The 22,557-nt window shown below is 45.5% G+C and overlaps 1 protein-coding gene across 1 annotated transcript in view; it reads left to right on the top strand.

Annotated features, from left to right (window-relative positions):
• Nucleotides 1–8,989: 8,989 nt before the first annotated feature.
• SLC25A1 (solute carrier family 25 member 1) overlaps nt 8,990–22,557 on the top strand; it is a 28,838-nt gene continuing 15,270 nt past the window's right edge. Inside the window, exons 1-2 of the mRNA XM_047761002.1 lie at nt 8,990–9,092; nt 12,037–12,259. The gene's annotated coding sequence lies outside the window, so the exon portion shown is untranslated. The remainder of the gene's footprint in view (nt 9,093–12,036; nt 12,260–22,557) is intronic.

Below are 22,557 nucleotides of genomic sequence, written 5' to 3'. Positions count from 1 at the left end.
GGTTTTTTGTGTTTTGTTTTGTTTTGTTTTGTTTTGCAGTTTCCTTTGTTATGCAAAACCATGGAAGTTTGATTAGGTCCCATTTGTTTATTTTTGTTTTTATTTCTTTGCTTTGGGAGACTGATCTAAGAAAACATTTGTTCAGTTTATATCAGAGAATGTTTTGCCTATGTTCTCGTCTAGGAGTTTTATGGTATCTTGTCTTATGTTTAAGTCTTTAAGCCATTTTGAGTTTATTTTGTGTTTATTGATTTCCGTGAAGCTGTTCAGTTTTCCCAGCACCACTTGTTAAAGAGACTGTCTTTTTCCCATTTTATATTCTTGCCTCTTTTGTCAAAGATTAAATTGACCATAGGTGTCTGGGTTTATTTCTGGGCTCTCTGTTCTGTTCTGTTGATCCATATGTCTGTTTTTGTACCAGTACCACACTGTCGTGAAGTCTGGGAGAGTTATGCCTGCTGCTCTCTGCTTTTAATATTTCACAATAAAAAAGTGAGGACGGGGAGTTTCCATCGTGGCTCAGTGTCTTGAGATCCCGACTAGTACCCATGAGTATATAGGTTCAATCCCTGGCCTCACTTAGTGGGTTAAGGATCCAGCCTTGCTGCAGATGTGGCTCGGATCCAGTGTTGCTATGACCATGGCACAGGCTGGCAGTTGCAACTCCGATTTGACACCCACCCACTCCACCCCACCCCGCCCACCAGGGAAATTCCATATGCTGCAGATGCGGCTGTAATAAGGGAAACAAAAACAACTATCTTAAAAAAAAATAAAAAAACTCAGTGTGTTCAAATGCCCTGTGGATGGATGTATTTTCCTGGGACATGTGATTGATTTTAGTTTTTAGCTTCTTAGCAGCCACAGTATATAATTCACTTTTAAATTGTCCCTTAATGAAGCTCAGAGGAAACAAATCAGACTACTATTCATGAGAATGAGTATTCGACCCCTGGCCTCTCTCAGTAGATCATGGATCCAGCATTGCCATGAGCTGTGGTGTAGGGTGAAGACATGGCTTGGATCCCGCATGGCTGTGACTGTGCTGTAGGCCGGCAGCTATAGCTCTGATTTGACCCCTAGCCTGGGACCTTCCATATGCCATGGGTGCAGCCCTAAAAAATTAAATAAATAAATAAATAAATTGTCCCTTAATTTTTTATTGTGGTAAAATACACATAACATAAAATTTACCATTTTAACCATTTTTAGGTGCACATCCAGTGGCATCAAGTACATCCCCATGTTGTGCAAATATCGTCACCCTCTCTCCAGAACTTTCATCTTCGCAAACTGACACTCTGTCCCCCTTAAATACTGACTTTCCAGTCCCTCCTTATTCTTGACCAAAAGGCTCAATCTGTTTATTAGTAGTAGCTGGATCCATTAGAAAGAATGTTCTTTTTTGTGTGTCTTCTCACAAGTTATACAGAAGTACAAGAGCGGCATGTGTGTTCCGACAGCATAGACAAGCAAGCTGTGAGCAGGGAGGCAGCCCCTTCCCCCAGAGGTGACTGATGGTCAGCTGTGGCCTCCTCTAAACCTGGGAAAATGTGAGAATCCTGACTGCTCAGAACCAAGATGAGCTCTTCAGTGGAACTGAGTAGGACAGTGGAGCTTCAGTGCCCACTGAGAAGTGGGGGCTTTGCCCTCTTCCCTGAAGCTTCCTTTCTGCCTCAACCAGCCTTCGCCCTGCCTTTAATCTTCTCCAGGAGGACATCTATATTTTTTATTTTCTTTATTTTTAGGGCCACTCCTGTGGCATATGGAAGTTCCCAGGCTAGGGGTCAAATCAAAGCTGTAGGTGCAGGCCTATACCACAGCCATAGCAACACCAGACCCTAGCCACATCTGTGACCTGCACTACAGCTCGTGGCAGCATAGGATCCTTAACCCACTGAGCAAGGTCAGGGATCAAGCCTGAAGCCTCATGGATACTAGTTGGGTTCCAAACCCACTGAGCCACGACGGGAACTCCCAGGAGGATGTTTTTATTTTGTTTTATTTTCGTTTTTTTTGTCTTTCTAGGGCCACACCCGCAGAAAGGGGTCCAATCAGAACTGCAGCTGCCAGCCTACGCCAGAGCCACAGCAACACGGGATCTGAGCCACATCTGCGACCTACACCACAGCTCATAGCAACGCCGGATCCTTAACCCACTGAGCAAGGCCAGGGATTGAACCCTCAACCCCATGGTTCCTAGACAGATTTGTTTCTGCTGCACCACGACAGGAACTCCTGCTGCGTATGTTTTTGTCGTTGGTTTTGGTGGGTCACTGAGAAGGCAGTGGCCACCTTATTCATCCTTCCTGTGAACTGCAGGTGGCTGAGCCTGTGCTTCAGTGCCCAGTCTCGTGAGCATTGGGCTTTGAGGCGGCTGCCTGACCAGGAGGCCTCAGGCTGCCTGGGTATGAACTATGCAAGGCAGACTTGCCTCCTGGCCCAGCGGGATGTGGGGGTGAGGTGACTTGTTGTCCCATAGCCATTCTGCTGGGCAGCTGCAGCATCCAGAGTGCCAGGGAGAGACGGGGAGGAGCTCTTGTCCATAATGAGGGAGAACCAGTTCAATAATTACTAGAGGGAGTTCCCTGGTGGCTCAGTGGGTTAAGGATTCAGCATTGTCACTGCTGTGTTTCTGGTCACTGCTATAGCACAGGCTCCATCCCTGGCCCGAGAACTAATACATGCCCCTGGGCTCAGCTCCCTCCCCTAAAAAGCAAAAGCTCCACCATGAGACTTATGGGACATTTCCAGCCCTAAAACCCCTATTGAATAAGGACTGATACAGGTAACAGAGCAAGGCCAATGGGAGAAAACCACATCTTTATGGACCCCAAGTTGGTACCTGCCCCCATCTTTAAGGGATAAAAACCCCTGTAGGACAATAGAGCACGGGGACTCTTCTCTCCACTCCCAGCATCCCTGGGAGCTATTTGCTTTACTTTAATAAAGACTTTGCTTGCTTGCAAAACAAAAACAAACAAACAAACAAACAAAAAAGGCAAGAGCTCCCCGATAGTTCTTTGTTACTGTTCCTTTGGAGGAACCAGCCTCTGTGCTGCTCCCCACAGGCCTCCCTGTGAGCACTCTGCCTGTGCTCCCCAGTGGGAGCTGCTCCTCACCGCCCCGCCTGACCTTCCCAGATCTTTGGTGTCCTGAACTACATGCTTCCCTCACACTCCGAGCAACTCACTGCACCTCATCCCCTGCAGTTCCAACAAATCGACCATCCATCACATCCTGGTCAGACCTTGACAGGACTAGAGCAAAAGGAAATTTTACCCTCACTCTTGCCCTGCCCACCTTTCTGGCCTTCAACAGAAAGCTCTCCATGGGGTCTCCCCAGAGAAACTCCCCGGAGCCTAACCCAGGCCTTCCCAACAGGCCCTATCATAGCGCCATCCGCACCCTCCCTGTCCTGGCACTGTCCCTCCTGCTGTTGCTGCTGTGGAAGGCTCAGACCACACCTTAGCATTTGCCCCAAATTCCCTTAGCTGATCTCTGATCTGACTTAAATGGGATCTATTTCAGAGAGGAAAGGCTTACTTTAATCAAACACTTCTTTTCTGTTCAACTCCAAAACCTAGAATTAATCCAACCAACACTGGCTCCAGCACCCTGACCGTGGGCCCTGACAGGTGTCTGTGTGCCCCAGACCAGCCTGGCAGGTCGTGAGTGCTGCCATGAGTGACGTGAGGGCATCTGTCTGAGGTGCTGTCTGCAGACAAGCTATCATGCCTCCAGCCCCCATGGTGACGGCCCTGGAAGGTATGCCTGATGGGGTTTTCAGAAAGGAATTTTACCTCACCTGCTGTTACCTTAAATATTGAACAGGTGTCAGAAACTCATAGTCAAGTGTCATCCCATCGTGGCGGAGAGGAAACGAATCCGACTAGGAACCATGAGGTTGCGGGTTCAATCTCTGGCCTCACTCAGTGGGTTAAGCATCCGGCGTTGCAGTGAGCTGTGGTGTAGGTCACAGACTCGGCTTGGATCCTGAGTTGCTGTGGCTGCGGTGTAGGCCAGTGGCTACAGCTCCGATTAGACCCCTAGCCTGGGAACCTCCATATGCTGTGGGTGCGGCCCTAGAAAGACAAAAAGACAAAAAAAATAGTTTAAACTTCATTCCAAAAGTTTTAGCAGAAGCTGTATTTTGCACATCCTGTTCAATAAGAGCCCTGTCCCTACGGGTGCTCTGTCTGGGAGGCCACCATGTGCCTTGTGAGTCTTCGAGGGGGCCACATGGTGCCCATGACCTCAGAGGGGGCTTGACAGGGGGTAGGAGATCCAGGCAGCCCAGCGTGTGACTCTTGCTCCTTCTTCGATTGTAAAACATCCATGGCAGTGCTACTATGGTTTAATAGTCACTTCCCTGGACTTGGGGTCTCAGGAGCTTAAAACCCAGTTACTTTGAGGACATAGAATCTTCTTGCCATGATTCTTCCTGGAAAGTGTTTACCAGGGTGCTAGTGTTTTATGTGAAATGCGTTATCACTTACCTTGAAAAGTGAAAGCTCCTTCTGGACCTAAAATTTGAGTGCCAAATATTAACTTTGGGAGTTCCTGTTGTGGTGCATTGGAGATTAAACTGACTAGTATCCATGAGAATCCAGGTTTGATCCCTGGCCTTGCTCAGTGGGCTAAGTATCTGGTTTTGCCGTGAGCTGTGGTGTAGGTCACGGATGTGGCTCAGATCCCAAGTTGCTGTGGCTGTGGCTGTGGCTGGCCGCTATAGCTCTGATTCAACCCCTTGCCTAGGAACCGCCATATGTCCCGGGTTCCACCCTAAAAAAAAAAAAAAAAAAATTGGCTTTGCCTGTGCTTCTATTTTGTTACGGAAACAGGGTCTACTTTGTGATTTCAGGAGATATATGGGCATCTGGAAGTTAAGACCTTTCCACTGAAAAAAGTAGCTGAATATTTATATTCAAAATGATCTTTTTTTTGGGGGGGGGGCTGCACCTGAGGCTTAGGGAAGTTCCTAGGCTAGGGGTCGAATTGGAGCTACAATAGCCAGCCTACAGCACAGCCATAGCAACACAAGATCAGAGCTGCATTGCAACCTACACTGTAGCTCACAGCATCGCTGGATCCTTAAGCCACTGAGTGAGGCCAGGGATCAAACCGGCATCCTCATGAATACTAGTCAGGTTCGTTGCCTCTGAGCCACAACGGGAACTCCCTGTAAACTGTCTTAATGGCAATTGAAGAAGTTATTAAACGTCATTTTTTTTTCTTTTTTTTTTTTGCTGCACCTGAGGCATATGGAGGTTCCCAGGCTAGTGGTCGAACTGGAGCTGCAGCTGCTGGCCTGCACCTCAGCACTTCTCAAGGCAGCCTACATCACTTCTCAAGGCAACACTGGATCCTTAACGCACTGACAGGGTCAAACCCGCTTCCTCCTGGATACTAGTCAAGTTTGTTTCCACTAAGCCACAACGGGAACTCCCAAACTTCCTGAATTCTTAACGGTCTTTTTGGCGTTTCTGCATGTTCTCTTTTTGCTGTACTTTTGAGAGACCCCATCTGGCATGCCGTTTGCTGTTTGGGGTAATCTGGGTCTCAGCAACGACCAGCATGGTGGTCTTCCCCAACAGCCCCCCTTTTATTAAACATTTCCATTTTCTCCCTTCCTTTTTTTTTTAATCTTTTTTGGCCACCCCACCACATGTGAAATTCTGGATCAGATCTGAGCCACAGTTGCAACCTATGCTGCAACACCAGATCCTTTAACCCACTGTGCTGGGGCCAGGGATCAAATCTGTGCCCTGGTACTGCAGAGACCTCACTGATCCAGTTGCACCACAGTGGAACTCCTTCCCCAGCCCTTTTACAGTGCAGCTCTCCTGGAGATGGGGGTGGGGGCTTAAGGGAAACACAGCACCTATGTGTCCATCCCCTCAGGCACAGACCACCAGGAACACAGCTGAGGGCAAGTGAAGAGGGCTGGTTACTCTTGCATTGAGGGGACATGCACACCCTGGGAAACAGGGTAGAATTCTGGGTGAGCGTGTCCAGAAGAACCTGTGATGGGATCTGGGCTGGGTGGGTGATATGGGGGAAGGGCTGAGGAAGCAGAAGGTGGTTGCAGACTCTCAGAAAGGGGGTACTTTTAGCTCCAAAACCCCCCCACCAGGGCCACCAGGAGAGGGTGAAGCTGTGATTGGCGAAGAGGCAGAGTTCCCCCTTTTTGCCCAGAGGGGCTGTGTGGTGTTTCCAGGGAGGCACAGGAGCTTTCATCTGTGCTTGGGTAGAATTCTGGAACAACCTTGCCATCTGGCTGCTTTGTGGTCCTCAGGGTACAGTGAGGCTCTGAGATGGGTTCTGTCCACCAGGGGTCCAGTCCCCTTCCTTCCTGCTCCAGTGACCACTGAACCAGGTGCTGTGCTGCTTTGTTTTGCAGGAGAAAGTGTGAGGCTGCCCAGTTAATGTGCTGTGATGCTAAGGCTCTATCCTGTTTTGCTGCAACCTTGTGGCCATAAGGGTGATCTTGGGCCCTTGCAGCACATGCTTGGCCAAGGGAGGCTACACAGTGTCTTTTAAAGACCCCACACCAACATGAGCAAAATTGTCTTTAAGAACAAGTATTTGCACAGCAATTGAATTACAGAGCTAAGTGAATAGCGCCTTCATTGTTTCACACGCCTGAGCTCCTCCCAAGTGGCAGTGTGATTGCCCACAGGTGGAGGCGGGGGCCTGACCCTGGGTCCGAAGGCTCCCGGCTTCAGACTGAGCTCTTTGGAAAAACTCTGCCTCTGCAGCCACTTACCTCCCCCACCCCCAGCCCACCCCCGTCCTGGCAGACTTGCTCACCCCCTCTTCACACTGTCTGCTGGTGGATTTGTGGACCTACATTTTTACCCTCAACTGAAAGTGCATGAAGTGGGGCGAAGTGCTCCTCTGCTGCTCACTCGTTAGTGGAACATTAATGCTCCAACTACCAGTGGTTTTCTATTGGTTGGGGAAAAGCGACCCCAGCTCCGATCGTCAGTATCGGAAAGTAAGACACAGGAACCCGGGGAGATCTCGACAAGGCTCATTACTCCTGCAGAGGGGCACAAGTGCTCCCCGTACGAGGCGAGCAGGCAAGCTAGCGAGCCTGTGCAAAAAAGAACCCACTATTTATCCCCAAGGCTCTACCTCTGTCCCTTTCCCAATGGTCAGGCACACATTTCTGTTTCCCAAGGCACACATTCTTCTCAGTTGGCTAATTTGAAACACACTGTCACTGAGAGGGGAGGGAAAAGCAGAGGGGTGGAGGAGGGTGTCTCAGGCAAAGCAGGAACTAAATGAAGTAACCAAGACTTCCTTTGCTAGAAAAGACATATGTTAATTCTCAAATATTTTCAAAGACTTATAAACACAGAAGCCCACATGCCATTACACACTCTGTGCCCTGGATCAGCCAGCATGATTCTGCTTTTATTACACCACACGTGGCCCTTTGAGTGTTCAAGTCTTCTCTCTTCACAGGTGCTACCTCTTGCCCTCGCTCTTGGAGGTAAACCAAGTGTAGGCTGCCCCCTCACCCCACCCCACTCCAACCTTATCGTTACCAGACTGGGGGTGCGGACAGGCAGTGCGGTGCACCCCCTGGTGGTGACACCTCGACAGCTTGCTGTGATCTGAGGTTGATTCCCAAAGGAGTTTGCTGCTTGTTTTGTTGTTTCTTTTTGTGAAGCTAAATACTCTGTACCTCATGTAAAACAAGCCTCAGGACAAGGACCAGTTTTGAAGCTGGAGGAGGTTTCCTCTGACCCTCCCGGCTGTTGGAAACTGGAAGGTAGCCCAGTCTCAGAGTTGCATTTATCAAGTCTTTTGTCTTTGACCACTTCATTCAGATATAATTCACAGGCCATACATCTCACACATTGTGAGTGCACAGGTCAGTGATTTTTAGAAGTTTGTCGAGTTGTGGACCCACACTGTGCTCTGATTTTAGGACATTTCAGCTGCCCCCAGGGTCCCCTTGAGGCAGAATACTAACTCAGGTAGTCAGTGTAGGAGCATGGGCTTTGATGCATTCTTTGATATGGCTGTTAATTGACATTTGTGGCTTAAGGGCTCCAGGGAGTAATTCCCCACAGGCTTTGTTTTATTATAGGAACTGTGCCTTCCCCATGGGCTTTGTTTACTGTAGGAAGTGTACCTTCTCCAAGGCCTTGTTTACTATAGGAAATGTGCCTCCCCCCACATGGACCTTAATCTCTAACCCACTCCTCAACTGATAAAAAAAGGAGTGAGAGGAATGGTGACTTAGTCTAAGGAAAGAGAAGGACAAAGACATCATAAAACTTATGGGACATTTCCACCCCTAAAACCCCTATTGGACAAGGACTGATATAGGTCACTCGGCAAGGCCAATGGGAGAAAGATGCATCTTTCTGGACCCCACGTTGGTCCCCCCTACCTTTAAGGGATAAAAACCCCTATAGGACAATGGGAGAGGCTCTTCTCCCGACTCCCAGCAGCCCTGGGAGCTATTTGCTTTCCTGTAGTAAAGACTTTGCTTGCTTGCTGCCTGTATGTTTGAGGAGTTCATTCTTCAACTGCATGAACAAGAACCCGGATTCCCATAACATCTTTCCAGCATCACCTTCATCCCTTCATCCTCACCCCACCCCAGCCAGGCAGCACTAATTTGCCTCCTGCCTCTGTAGATTTGCATTTCTAGACATTCGAGATAAATGGGACTCTTGTAATACACAGTCTTTTGCATCTGGCTCCCTTCACTTAGGTGGGCATGTGCAGGTTTTGTCCATGTCTCAGCAGTATCAGTTCTTAGCTCTTTTCTGTTGAATAATAGTGTACTTTATGCACGTGGACCACATTTTGTTTCTTCACTCACCAGGTGATGGACATTGGATTGGCTACAGTTTGCAGCTATTGAGAATTGCAGTTTCAGAGTTCCCGCTGTGGCATGGGATTGGCGGCATCTCTGCAGCACCAGGACGCAGGTTCAAGCCCCGCCCGGCACAATGGGTTGAAAGATCCAGCGTTGCCGCAGAGTGGGTCACAACTTCAACTTGTGTCTGATCCCTGGGCTTGGGAACTCCATGTGCCATGGGGCCTCTACTTGTGTTTTTTCTTGGGTACGTACCTGGGGTGGAATTGTTGGGTAAATTTGTTTAACTTTTTAAGAAGCTATCAAGTTGTTTTCCAAAGTGGCTGCACGGTTTTACGTTTTGCTGCACCATTTTGCATTCCCACCAGAGATGTGTGAGGGTCTATGTTCACATCCATATTAGATGTTTGTTGTCTTGTTACTGTAGCAATCCCAGTGGTTGTGAGTTGGTACCTCAACATGGTTTTAATTGCTTTTTTCTAATGCCTAATGATGTTGGATATCTTTTCTTTTCATGTGGTTATTAGCCATTCATATATCTTTTTGGAGAAGTGTCTATTTTAAACTTTTCCCATTTCTTTCTTTCTTTCAGGGCCACACCCATGGTTTATGGAAATTCCCAGACTAGGGGTCCAATCGGAGCTGCAGCTGCCAGCCTACACCACAGCCACAGCAATGTGGGATCCAAGCCGCATCTGCAGCCTATACCACAGGTCACAGCAACTCTGGTTCTTTAAGGCCAAGACTCAAACCCACATCCTCATGGATACTAGTCAGATTTGTTTCCACTGCACCACAATGGGAACTCCATTGCCCATCTCTTTTTTTGTTTTGTTTTGTTTTTTGTTGTCTTTTTTTTTGCTTTTTTGGGGCTGCACCCATGGCATATGGAAGTTCCCAGGCTAGGGGTCGAATCAGAGCTACAGGGGCCGGCCCACGCCACAGCCACAGAAATGCCAGATCCGAGCCACATCTGTGACCTACACCATATCTCACAGCAACACGGGAACCTTAACCCACTGAGCAAGGCCAGGGATGAAACCTGCAACCTCATAGTTCCTAGTCAGATTCGTTTCTACTGTGCCATGACGGGAACTCCCCATTGCCCATTTCTTAATTGGCTTATTTGTCTTATTGAACAATTTTTTGGCCACATTCGTGGTATATGGAAGTTCCCAGGCCAAGGATCAAATCTGTACCACAGCAAGGACCTGAGCCGTAGCAGTGACAATGCCAGATCTTAACCTGCTGGGCCACAAGAGAACTCTTTGTCTTACTGAATTTTAAGAGTTCTTTACATATTCTGGATAACAATCATTTATCAGCTATGTGAGTTAAATATATTTTCTCCCAATTTGTAGCTTATCTTTTTGTTTTCCTAATAGTTTCCTTTGAAGGGGCAAAAGGTTTTAGTTTTAATAAAGTCCATCTTAGCAATTTTTTTTCTTTTAATGGATCATGCTTTTGGAGTTCTATCTAAGGGCACTTAGCCCAGCCCAAGGTCATGGTGTTTCTATATTTTTTTCTTGTGGTTTTATAGTTTTAACTCCTACGTTTAGGTCTCTGGTCCATTTTGTGTATGGTGTGAGGTAAAATTTTTTCCTTTCTTTTTTTGTGGGGGAGGGCAGTGTATGTAGATGTTCTATTGTCCCCGCACAGTTTGTTGAAATGACTGTCCTTCCACACTGAATTGTCTCGGCTCCTTTGGTGAAAATCGGTTGACAAAAATGTAAAGGTTTCTTTTTCTTTTTTTGTCTTTTTGTCTCTTTAGGGCCACACCCATGGCATATGGAGGTTCTCAGGCTAGGGGTCAAATCGGAGCTACAGCTGCCAGCCTACTCCACAGCCACAGCAACTCGGGATCTGAGCTGCGTCTGCAACCTACACCACAGCCCAAAGCAACGCCAGATCCTTAACCTACTGAGCAAGGCCAGGGATCGAACCCAAAACCTCATGATTCCTAGTCGGATTCGTTAACCACTGCGCCACAACAGGAACTCCTGTTTTTCTTTTAATTCTTTTCCTTTGATCTTTGTGCCCAGCCTTATGCCAATAACTGAAATCAGATAGTGTTGGCATTCCAATTTTGTACTTTTCAGTTTTTGAAACTCTTCAAAAGTAGGTCCTCTGAATTTCCACATAAACTTGAGGATTAATTTGTCAGCTGTTATAAAGAGCCTACTGGTATTTTGATAGAGACTGAGTTGAATTTTTCAGTTTGACAAGAGTTGTCATCTTGGCTCTATCAAGTCTTCTATGTATTCAACATAGAATGTATTTCCACTTCTTTTCAATGCTATTTTATACTTTTAATTCACAAATCTTTGTTAAATTTATTTTTGAGTTTTTGTTAAATTTCTTTCTTTTTTTTTCCCCTGACTTTTTAGGGTCATCTAGATTTTAAACTATGAAGTCAACTTCTTTACTTGCTGTAAATCTGTTTGGATTGTCTGTTTCTTGTTGTCCGCTTTGGTAATTGATCTTTCTTGGGCATTGTCCAAGTCGTCCAGAGCTTCTAAGTGTTGGCATAAAAATGTTCACAGTGTTCACTTAGAACTCTTTAAATTTCATCAGTGATGTCTTCGCTTTCATCTCTGATTTTGGCCATTGTGTCTTTTTTGTTCTTGATCACTCTAACTAAGGTTTGTCAATCTTCTTGATTGTTTCAGAAAGCCTGCTTTTGTTTCCGGGATTTTTTCCATATCAGTTTTCTATTATCCAGCGTTGATTTTTGCTCTGCTCTTAATTTGTTGCTTTGGGTTTAGTTTGCTCTTCTTTTTCTAGTTTCTTAAAGTGGAAACTTTGTTGAATGATTTGAGCTCTTTCTTCTTTTCTGATCTTGACATTTAAAACTATGTATTTCCCTTTAAGCCCTGCCTTAGTTACAACCCCAAAATGGATGTTTTTGTGTTTTTTATTGCATTCAGTTAAATATATTTTCTGATATTAATATAAATATTTACATACTTTACACTCTTCTGAAAAAGGAGCTGGTGCCTACAGGCTTTTATCAATATTTAGACATTAACGTGTGGTTAATTACTACTCAGAGTTTTTTTCCCTCTTAATCAGATTACCTGTAAGTAGTACAACTTAAAGTAGTCATAGAAGGATTCAGAATTAAGAATGTAGAATTTGTCTTTCTGATTTTTAATGTATCTTTCTCTAATCTCCATCATATCAAATACTAGCTGAGAAGACATTTCAGATCCCTAAAATTGAGACGAAGAGTAAAGTGAAATCTCAGACACTCGCAGAAGAGGGGATTTTTCAGGACATGGGTCTCTGTGAACACTGTTGCCCTGATGACCGAGGCCAGTCTGCCCAGGAGCATGGAGCTGACTCCCAGCCCGTGAAGGGCCCTCTGGACACACCAGTCTCGTAGGGAGCCGATGACCACAGCTGGGCACACAGGTAACCAGGGGCTGTCCCTCTTGCGTCTCAGCCCAGGTAAGGGGTGGCTGCACCTAGGGCCTGGTCTGATGAAGCACCGAGGCAGAATTTAAGTCAGTATAGGTGTGAGGCAGAAGAAATGGGCCCAGGAGGGAAAGAAATCCAAACTTTGCATCATATAGGCATTTAAATTCAACTCAGGGGAGTTTCTGTCATGGCTCAGCAGAAACAATCCAACTAGGAACCATGAGATTGTAGGTTCAATCCCTAGCCTTGCTCAGTGGGTTGAGGATCCAGCATTGCCGTGAGCTGTGCTGTAGGTCACAGACTCAGGGCTTGGATCTGGTATTGCTGTGGCTGTGGTGCAGACTGGCAGCAACAACTCCAATTATAGCTAGCCTGGGAACCTCCATATGCCACGAGTGCAGCCCTAAAAAGCCAAAAAAAAAAAAAAAAAATTCAACTCTGCGAGGTCCCATTGTGGCTCAATGGTAATGAACTGGACTAGTATCCATGAAGATGTAGGTTCCATCCCTGGCCTTGCTCATTGAGTTAACAATCTGGTTTTTCCATGAGCTCTGGTGTAGGTCACTGATGAGGATCCCATGTTGCTGTGGCTGTGGCTGTAGCATAGGTTGGCAGCTGCAACTCCAATTCAACCCCTAGCCTGGGAACTTCCATATGCTGCAGGCGTGGTCCTAAAAAGAAAAAAAAAAAATCGACTCTGGCTCATCAACTATTATGTCCCATCAGGTTACTGATGGTCAGTCCATAAACTATTTCTGGCACAGTTTTGAGAAGCAAATTGTTGAGGAATGTTTGTAGAGCCACATGGAAGCTGTAGGTTTATATGACGCAGGTTGAGGTCTCTGTTTCAAGGGCTTTAGTGGAATATTCCTAACCCACATCCTTTTGTAACAAAGCAGCAACCGTGAGCCCTGTTTCTTTGCCCATTCCCAATCCAGGCCTTGGGTACATGAGCCTTGGATCTTTATTAGCCCATCTTGGCCCCTGATGGGTCCTCCCCAGCCAAGTGGAAAAGGTGTGACTTTAAGACTCCAGCCCTTAGGCAGCAGCCAGATGTCAGAGGAGTGTGGAGCCGTCAAAAGACTGTGAGTGGGGGGCCCAGGATGGAAGGAAGCTGCAGAGGCCCCCTCTGGAGGAGGCCGTGAAAGGCGTGGAAATGGGAGGGCACTGCTCTTCCTGCAGTGGGGCCACCACCTTCGGGTGGGGAAGAGGCAGCTAGAGGGCAGCCTGGGGCAGTGTGGGCGATGTCAGAAGGGCTGGAAGACAAGGCTGCGGGCCGTGTGCAGGGTGTCAGAAGACTGTCTACCATGTGGAATACAGGCCACCGTGAAGGCAGGGGTAGGTACAGGGGAGGGGGTAAAGCCTGGTATATCCTAGAGCAGACACATGTCAGAGAAGGTGCAGCGTGGTGACAGAGGTGGGAGGAGTACTTCTCTCTGTTTGGGGAGCCCTTCCGCTCCACGAACCCAGGAGTGATGAGCCCTCTGTGGCTTCCTGGAGGCAGAGGCATTGGCGGTGAAGGGCGCAGGTGGTGGGCAAGACTTCCGGTGGCAGAGGTGGACCAGAGAGAACTTGGCGTTGGACCAGCTGACGGCATTTGAACAGGGCAGAAGTGGGGAGACCTCTGGTCTAACCCTTCCTCTTCTGTGGTGCCTGGGTGAGTTCTTCCCGGGGCGGGGAGTGGCGGGGGAGTTCTTGGATGACACTTGACAGTTCTTGGATGTCACTTAAGGGACTTGTTAGAGTCACAGTGTGAGGTCCTTTAGCCACAGTTATTTCTGGTTGTTGGGGCTGAGGTTGAGCTGGAGTGATGACACATTTGTAGGAAACTTCATAGCAGATCTGGGGTAACACATAGTCCCGTTGCTCCCACATGTGACGTGACATAGTGGCATCACCCACATCAGCTTGTTTGGGTCTAATTGCCATAGCTCATGTGAAAGGAGTCATTTTATACCAGGATGCTTTCTCTGCTCTATCATCTATTGGCTGGAATCACTGTTTGTTTTTGCTTCACTCTGAAAGGACCCAGATGCTGCTGGCCTTCATTGTGGCTGGGGGCACAGACACTTCACAGACATAGGACAGGGGAGTGTTGGTGATGTGGGGGGTGAGGAGTGTACCTTACGCAGAGCTTTAGGGTGCTGAGGTGAATTGTGAGAGAGGTACAAATACAGTAGGATCTGTGTGACAGGTACCATAATGGTAAATTTTCAAGGTGTTCCAAAAGCGAAAAGAGAGAATTGCTTCCCACTTCCTTTGTGAGGCCAAGTGGGAAGGTGGGAGTTTCCCTCACAGCCTGCTTGCTGGGAAAGCTGCACCTGTTTGGCCTTTATGTTGTGTTTAGAAAAACGTGCATAAGGTTACAGGGCCCTCATCCAAGAAGGGTGGTAACTCACTGCATTAGCACTTCTCTCTCTCCCTCTGGGTGCCCAGAAAGTTTTTTGCTTTCGAACTTCCTGTTTATTCTGTGCAGGTGGATCTTTGTTCTGAGTCTGGTCTGGAAATCCGTGTATTCCCTTCCAATCTGTGAAGATGTGTGAGGGGTTAGGCAGGAATTGAGCTTTGAGCTGTGACTGACTCATAAAGCAGAGTGTAGCTAATTCATTCCACACTTATTATGTGACCCTATATCTTTTCTTGAAAGTCTTTTGCTTATGTTTTACTGGAGTACTTAACTGTTATCTCACACTTTCTAAACCAGAGGTCAGCAAATTGCTTTCTATAAAGGCCCAGAGAAATGTTTTTGGTTTTGTGGACCAGATGGTCTCTGTTGCTTCTGCTCAACTCTGGAGTTGTAGTACACACAGCCGCAGACACTGTGTAATGAATGAATATGGTTGGATGCCAGTACAACTTTTTTTTTACAAAAACAGGTAAGACAAACTATGCAGAAATAAAAAGAACTTTGTAGGAAGTTCTTTGTAGGAAATACTACAAACTTTACAGACCAATAAAATAGATAACATAGATGAAAGGACTAATTCTGGGAAAGACGCAGATTAATAAAAGTGGCTCAAGAAGAAATACAAAGTCTGAATAGGTCTGCTACAAATTAAGATATTGAATTAGTAATGAAAAATCTAGGCGTTCCCGTCGTGGCGCAGTGGTTAACGAATCCGACTAGGAACCATGAGGTTGAGGGTTCGATCCCTGCCCCTGCTCAGTGGGTTAATGATCCGGCGTTGCCGTGAGCTGTGGTGTAGGCCGAAGATGCGGCTCGGATCCCGAGTTGCTGTGGCTCTGGTGTAGGCCAGTGACTACAGCTCCAATTAGACCCCTGGCCTGGGAATCTCCATATGCCGCTGGAGTGGCCCAAGAAATAGCAAAAAGACAAAAAAAAAGAAAAAGAAAAATCTAACCAAAGGAAAATTCTGACCCAGATGGCTTTACTGGTTAATTCCACCAAACATTCAAAGCACAATTAATACCAATTTTTCAGACTTTTCCAAAACATAATAGGAAAGAATACTTCTCAATTCATTCTATAAGGCCAGTGATACCCAAATACCAAAACCAGGCAGAGACCCTAGAGGCCACTATGCCCTGCGAGTGTAGATGACAAAATCTCCAACATTATAATAGCAAACTGAATCCAGTGACATATATGAAGGATTATACACCATGACCAAGTGGGAATTATCCCAGGAATGCCAGGTTGGATTCATATCTGAAAATCAATTAATATCACATGAAATGTTAATAGAATAAACGACGTAAATCATATCAATAGACAGAAAAAGCATAGGACAAAATCCAACACCTTTGGATAAATATGGTCAGCAAACTAGGAATAGAAGGGAATGTTCTCAACCTAATAAAGGGCATCCATGAAAAACACACAATTTATAGGAGTTCCTGTCATGGCGCAGCAGAAACGAATCTGACTAGAAACCATGAGGTTGAGGGTTCGATCCCTGACCTCGTTCAGTGGGTTAAGGATCCAGTGTTGCCGAGAACTGTGGTGTATTTCACAGACACGGCTTGGACCTGGCGTTGCTGTGGCTCTGGCATGGGCCAGCAGTTGTAGCTCCGATTGGACCCCTAGCCTGGGAACCTCCATATGCCAAGGGTGTGGCCCTAAAAAGCAAAAACAAACAAAAAGAAAACACTTCATTCAGAGTAGCATCAAAAAGAATAAAATACTTGGAGTTCCGGTCGTGTCTCAGTGGTTAACGAATCTGACTAGGAACCATGAGGTTGTGGGTTCGATCCCTGGCCTTGCTCAGTGGGTTAAGGATCCGGTGTTGCCGTGAGCTGTGGTGTAGGTCGCAGACGCGGCTTGGATCCCGCATTGCTTTGGCTCTGGTGTAGGCTGGTGGCCACAGCTCCGATTTGACCCCTAGCCTGGGACTCTCCATATGCCGCGGGAGCGGCCTAAGAAATGGCAAAAAAGGAGTTCCCGTCGTGGCGCAGTGGTTAACGAATCCGACTAGGAACCATGAGGTTGCAGGTTCGGTCCCTGCCCTTGCTCAGTGGGTTAACGATCCGGCGTTGCCGTGAGCTGTGGTGTAAGTTGCAGACGCGGCTCGGATCCTGCGTTGCTGTGGCTCTGGCGTAGGCCGGTGGCTACAGCTCCGATTCAACCCCTAGCCTGGGAACCTCCATATGCCGCGGGAGCGGCCCAAGAAATAGCAACAACAATGACCAAAAGACAAAAAAAAAAGAAAAAGAAATGGCAAAAAAAAAGACAGAAAAAAATAATAAAAAGAATAAAATACTTTAATGAAAAGAACTGTAAAACTTACACTCTAAAAACTACAAAACATTGTTAAAAGATATTAAAGAATATCTAAAGAAATGGCAAAGCCATCCTAAGTTTATGGATCAGAATACTTAATATTTTGATGGTAATAGTCCCTAAATTGATCTCCATATCCAGTATAACCATATCAGAATACCAGCTAGCTTCTTTGCATAAATTGAAAAACTAATTCTAAAACTCATATGTAGGGAGTTCCCATCATGGTGCAGCAAAAATGAATCTGACTAGGAACCATGAGGTTGCAGGTTCGATCCCTGGCCTTGCTCAGTAGGTTAAGGATCCGGCATTGCCGTGAGCTCTGGTGTAGGCTGGCAGCAACAGCTCTGATTGGACTCCTAGCCTGGGAACCTCCATATGCGGTGGTGTGGCCCTAAAAAGACAAAATAAATAAATAAATAAATAAATAAAATTTTTTAAATAAAGTAAAATTCATATGTACATGAATGTGTGTAACTGGGTTACCGTGCTGTATAGTAGGAAAAAAATTGTATTGGGGAAATAACAATAAAAAATTAATTAAAAAATAAAATAAAATTCGTATGAACTAGCAAGGAACCCAGAATAGCCAAAACAATCTTGGCAAAGCAGAACAAAGTAGGAGTATTTATACTTCCAGTTTCAAAGTTTCCTACAAACCTACAGTAATCAAGACCATATGGTATCAATAGATTGAAAGTCCAGAAATACACCCCTAATTTACGGTAGGTTGAATTTTGACAGGGATTCCAAGACAACTCAATGAAGAAAAGAATAATCTGTTCAATAAATAATCTGGGGACACTGGATATCCATATAAAAAAAGCATGAATTTGGACACCTAGCTTTAATACTAATATATTAAATAAAAATGGATCATCCCAAGAGCTGAAAATATAAAATTCTTGGAAGAAAACAAAGGGATAAATCTTAGTGACTTTGAGTTAATAAACAAAGCCTTCTTAGATGTAACATCAATCAAAAACATAAGCAACAAGGAGTTCCCACTGTGGTGCAGTAGGTTAAGAATCTGACTGCAGCGGCTCAGGTCACCACAGAGGTGTAGGTTCAATCCCTGGCCCAGTATAGTGGGTTAAAGAATCCATCATTGGGAGTTCCCACTGTGGCGCAGCGGAAAAAAATCCAACTAGGAACCATGAGGTTGTGGGTTCGATCCCTGGCCTTGCTCAGTGGGTTAAGGATCCGGTGTTGCCGTGAGCTGTGGTGTGGGTCGCAGACTTGACTCGGATCCCATGTTGCTGTGGCTGTGGCTGTGGCGTAGGCCAGGGGCCACAGCTCCGATTTGACCCCTAGCCTGGGAACCTCCATATGCCAAGGGAGTGGCCCTAGAAAAGGCAAAAAGACAAAAAAAAAAAACTCTTCAATCCAATTTATAAATGGGTAAATGGTTTGAACAAACAGTTCTCTAAGAAGATATACAAATGGCCAATAAGCACAAGAAAGAATATTCAACATTGTTAGTCATTGTGGAAGTAGAGATTAAAACCACAATGAGGAGTTCCCGTCGTGGCGCAGTGGTTAATGAATCCGACTAGGAACCATGAGGTTGCGGGTTCGATCCCGGCCCTTGCTCAGTGGGTTAACGATCCGGCGTTGCCGTGAGCTGTGGTGTAGGTCGAAGATGCGGCTCGGATCCTGCGTTGCTGTGGCTCTGGTGTAGGCTGGCAGCTACAGCTCTGATTAGACCCCTAGCCTGGGAACCTCCATATGCCATGAGAGCGGCCCACGAAATAGCAAAAAAAAAGACAAAAAAAAAAAAAACACAATGAGCTACCACTTTGTGCCCACTAAGAGAGCCATAATCAAAAAGACAATAACAAATGTTGCCAAGGATACAGAGAAATTGGAACCCTGATACATTCCTGGCAGGGACGTAAAATAGCACAGCTATGAAGGAGAAATTTGGCAATTCTTCAAAAGGTTAAATATCAAGTTACCATGTGACCTAGGAATTCCACTTCTAGTTATATACCAAGAGACATAAAAACATACATCTGTGCAAAAGAGAACATCAGTGAGATCGATGGAATAATGGTCTCTGAAAATCTGTTCCTCCATGAAAGCAATAAGACCAGTGGCAAAAATTGTCAAAATAAACTTTTTCAGAACTCTGAAAACTCACCACAGGCTTGCAAAAATCCAAAGAACTTTTATTTGAGAAAATTTGTTGTTATCTCAGAACAGCAAGGTTGGTAGCATTTTTAGTTGCCCTTTTCCTATACCCCTCCCTCCAGCTTTGTGATTCCCTTGAAAACCAGTAGCTCTACAAATGGGTGAAATCTAGCAGTCTAACAGCCTCTGAAGGAGGTAAAATGTTTTATTTAGAGCTCCCCAAAAGCACCTTTCCTAAATAAATGTCATTATTTGTCCAGAAGCTCCTTGGAAATCACTGTTCACAGGTCTTGTCTTTATTTGACTTGATTAGATTTGTTCAGTGCAAACAGGCTTATCCCCTGGGAATTTGTGATAAATCAGCAGCAGCAAATGTTTAACGTCATAGCTGCCTGAAGGGATGATAGCAGTTGAGGCAAATAAGAAGCAGACAAAAAAATTTAAAAAGAAAAGTTATGAAATGAGAGGTTCATAGCAGGGCTTTCAAAAGCTTTGGCATATTTTTGGTAAGCCAGAAGGCCTTGTGTATGTACAAGGCTGTGCATGTGTCCAAGAAAGAATTGGCAAAATCCTAAGCTCTCACCTCTGGCTGATCTTGAGGCTCTGCACAAGCAACGAGTAGAGGCTGAAGGCCAAGGCAGAAGTGTAAACTGACTTCCAGAGCACTGAAGACATGTTTCAACACACTCACACAGAGCCTCTCAGCAAAGGCTGAGATTCAGAGCATTTAAGGAATCTCTTCCAGCTCATTAACTGGCCACTAAGCCAACTGAGTAGAGAGTTTACTGACCACATATGACAGAGAATAAAGACTTTATAGAATTAGTTCAAGAAATTTGCTAAATGAACACACAGCAACAATAAACTCAAGTAAGGCAGGAAGTATCTGCTTTCCAGAGTTGTCACATTGTAGAATTTTAAATGTTTGTTTATAGTTTTGTAATTTGCTAGGGATTGCATTGAAGCTTGCCTTAGGTAGTATTCTCATTTTGACCTTTTTGATGCTTGCAATCTAAGAGCATGGTATAGGTATATCTTCCCATATATATTCTTACGGTATATGCAAGAAGCAAAGTATAGACCATACTTAAGAAAGAAAAAAAAAAGCAGTTAATGGAGACTGTTCTGAGGATGCCCAGACACTACAGTTACTCTTTAAAAGACTTTAAATCAGCTATTTTAAATACGTTCAGGAGTTCCCATTGTGGCACAGCACAAACAAATCCGACTAGTATCCATGAAGATGCTGGCTCGATGCTTGGCCTCACTCAGTGGGTTAAGGATCTGGCATTGCCATGAGCTGCAGTGTAGGTCACAGACATGGCTCAGACCCTGTGTTACTGTAACTGTAGTGTAGGCTGGCAGCTGTAGCTCCAATTGGACCCCTAGCCTGGGAACTTCTGTATGCTATGGATGCAGCCCTGAAAGCAAAATAAATAAATAAATAGGTTTAAATAACTAATGGAAACCATATCTTAAAAACTAAAGGAGAGGGTTCCCATTGTGGCTCAGTGGTAAAGAACCCGACTAGTATCCATGAGGATGCCAGTTTGATCCCTGGCCTCACTCAATGGGTTAAGGATGTGGCAGATGCAGCTTGGATGTTGCATGGCCATGGCTGCGATGTAGGCTGGCAGCTGCAGCTTTGATTTGACCGCTAGCCTGGCAACTTCCATATGCTGCAGGTGCAGCAGTAAAAAGGAAAGAAAAAAAAAAAAAAAAAAAGACCATCAGGAGTTCCCTTCATGGCTCAGGATCCTTGAACCTGCCTAGGATCCATGAGGATGCGGGTTCGATCCCTGGCTTCACTCAGTGGGTTAAGGATCTGGCGTTGCTGTAAGCTGTGATGTAGGTCACAGACGGAGCTCAGATCTTGTGTTGCTGTGGCTGTGGTGTAGGCCGGCAGCTACAGCTCCAATTGGACCCCTAGCCTGGGGACCTCCATATGCCATGGGTGCAGCCCTAAAAAAGCAAAAAAAAAAAAATCAGATAAAATAGACTTTAAGATCAAAATTATTACCAAAACTTATACATGATGTCCATAGCAGTGCTATTTATTTATTTATTTTTGTCTTTTTGCCATTTCTTGGGCCGCTCTCACAGGCTAGGGGTCTAATAGAAGCTGTAGCCACTGGCCTACGCCAGAGCCACAGCAACATGGGATCCGAGCCACATCTGCAACCTACACCACAGCTCACGGCAACACCAGATCCTTAACCCACTGAGCAAGGCCAGGGATCAAACCTGCAACTTCGTGGTTCCTAGTCGGGTTCATTAACCACTGTGCCATGACAGGAATTCCAGCAGCGCTATTTATTCTAGCCTCAAAGTGGAAACCATCCAAATTTCCATTAACTGATAAATTCCTATATAATGTGTATATGTATACAATGGAATATTTTTTTGTCTTTTTTTTTTGCCTTTTCTAGGGCCACTCCCTCGGCATATGGAGGTTCCCAGGCTAGGGATCGAATTGGAGCTGTAGCTGCCAGCCTACGCCACAGCCACAGCAACACAGGGTCCGAGCCACGTCTGCGACCTACACCACAGTTCATGGCAACGCCAGATTGTTAACCCACTGAGCAAGGCCAGGGATCGAACCCACAACCTCATGGTTACTAGTCGGATTCGCTAACCACTGAGCCACAATGGGAACTCCACAATGGAATATTAATTTGATGGTAAAGAGAAATGGCGTAATAGTGTTCGCTATACCATAACTAACCTTGGAATACTGAGCTAAGTGAAAGATGTATGATTTCATTTGTACGAGATATTCGGAATAGTTACCTACAGTGACAGAAAACAGATAAGTAGCTGCTTAGACTAGGGGTGGAGATTGACAGCCAGTGAGGTTTCTCTCAAGTGATGAAAATGTTGAAAATTACATTGTAGTCATAGTTGCACAATCTTGTGAAAAACTAAAAAGTTGAATGGCATGCTCTAAAGAAATGATGTTATGGTATATGAATTTTATTTCAATAAAGTTAAAAATACCTTTGGGAGTCATGCCCATTTAAAAAGGTAATTATCATGTTTGAGAAAATATTTTAAAATGAAAGACTATATATGCCACAGGGTGGCCAAAACTGAAAAATAAACAAATAAATAAGAGACTATAAATCACAGTGCGGCTTGTTTATGCTTTGCTAACAAAATAAAAACCAACAAATAAAAAAATCCAAGCTAAAACTCTTCTTACTCTCACACCACTTCTGACACCAAAGGTGTTTGGTTTTTCTACTTCAAACAATTCTCCACTTCTCTGTGGACACCACCTCTGTGTCCAAGAGTCCAATCCAGTTCTTTTTGTGTGTATGTGTGTGCTTTTTAGAGCCACGTCCTCGGCATATGGAAATTCCCAGGCTAGGGGTCGAATCAGAGCTACAGCTTCGGGCCACAGCCACAGCCACAGCAA

This window comes from Phacochoerus africanus, chromosome 15 (assembly GCF_016906955.1).
Source record: "Phacochoerus africanus isolate WHEZ1 chromosome 15, ROS_Pafr_v1, whole genome shotgun sequence".
NCBI classification, from domain to species: Eukaryota; Metazoa; Chordata; class Mammalia; order Artiodactyla; family Suidae; genus Phacochoerus; species Phacochoerus africanus.
Note: the sequence above shows the minus strand (reverse complement) of the source record. Positions and strands in the feature narration are given on the sequence as shown.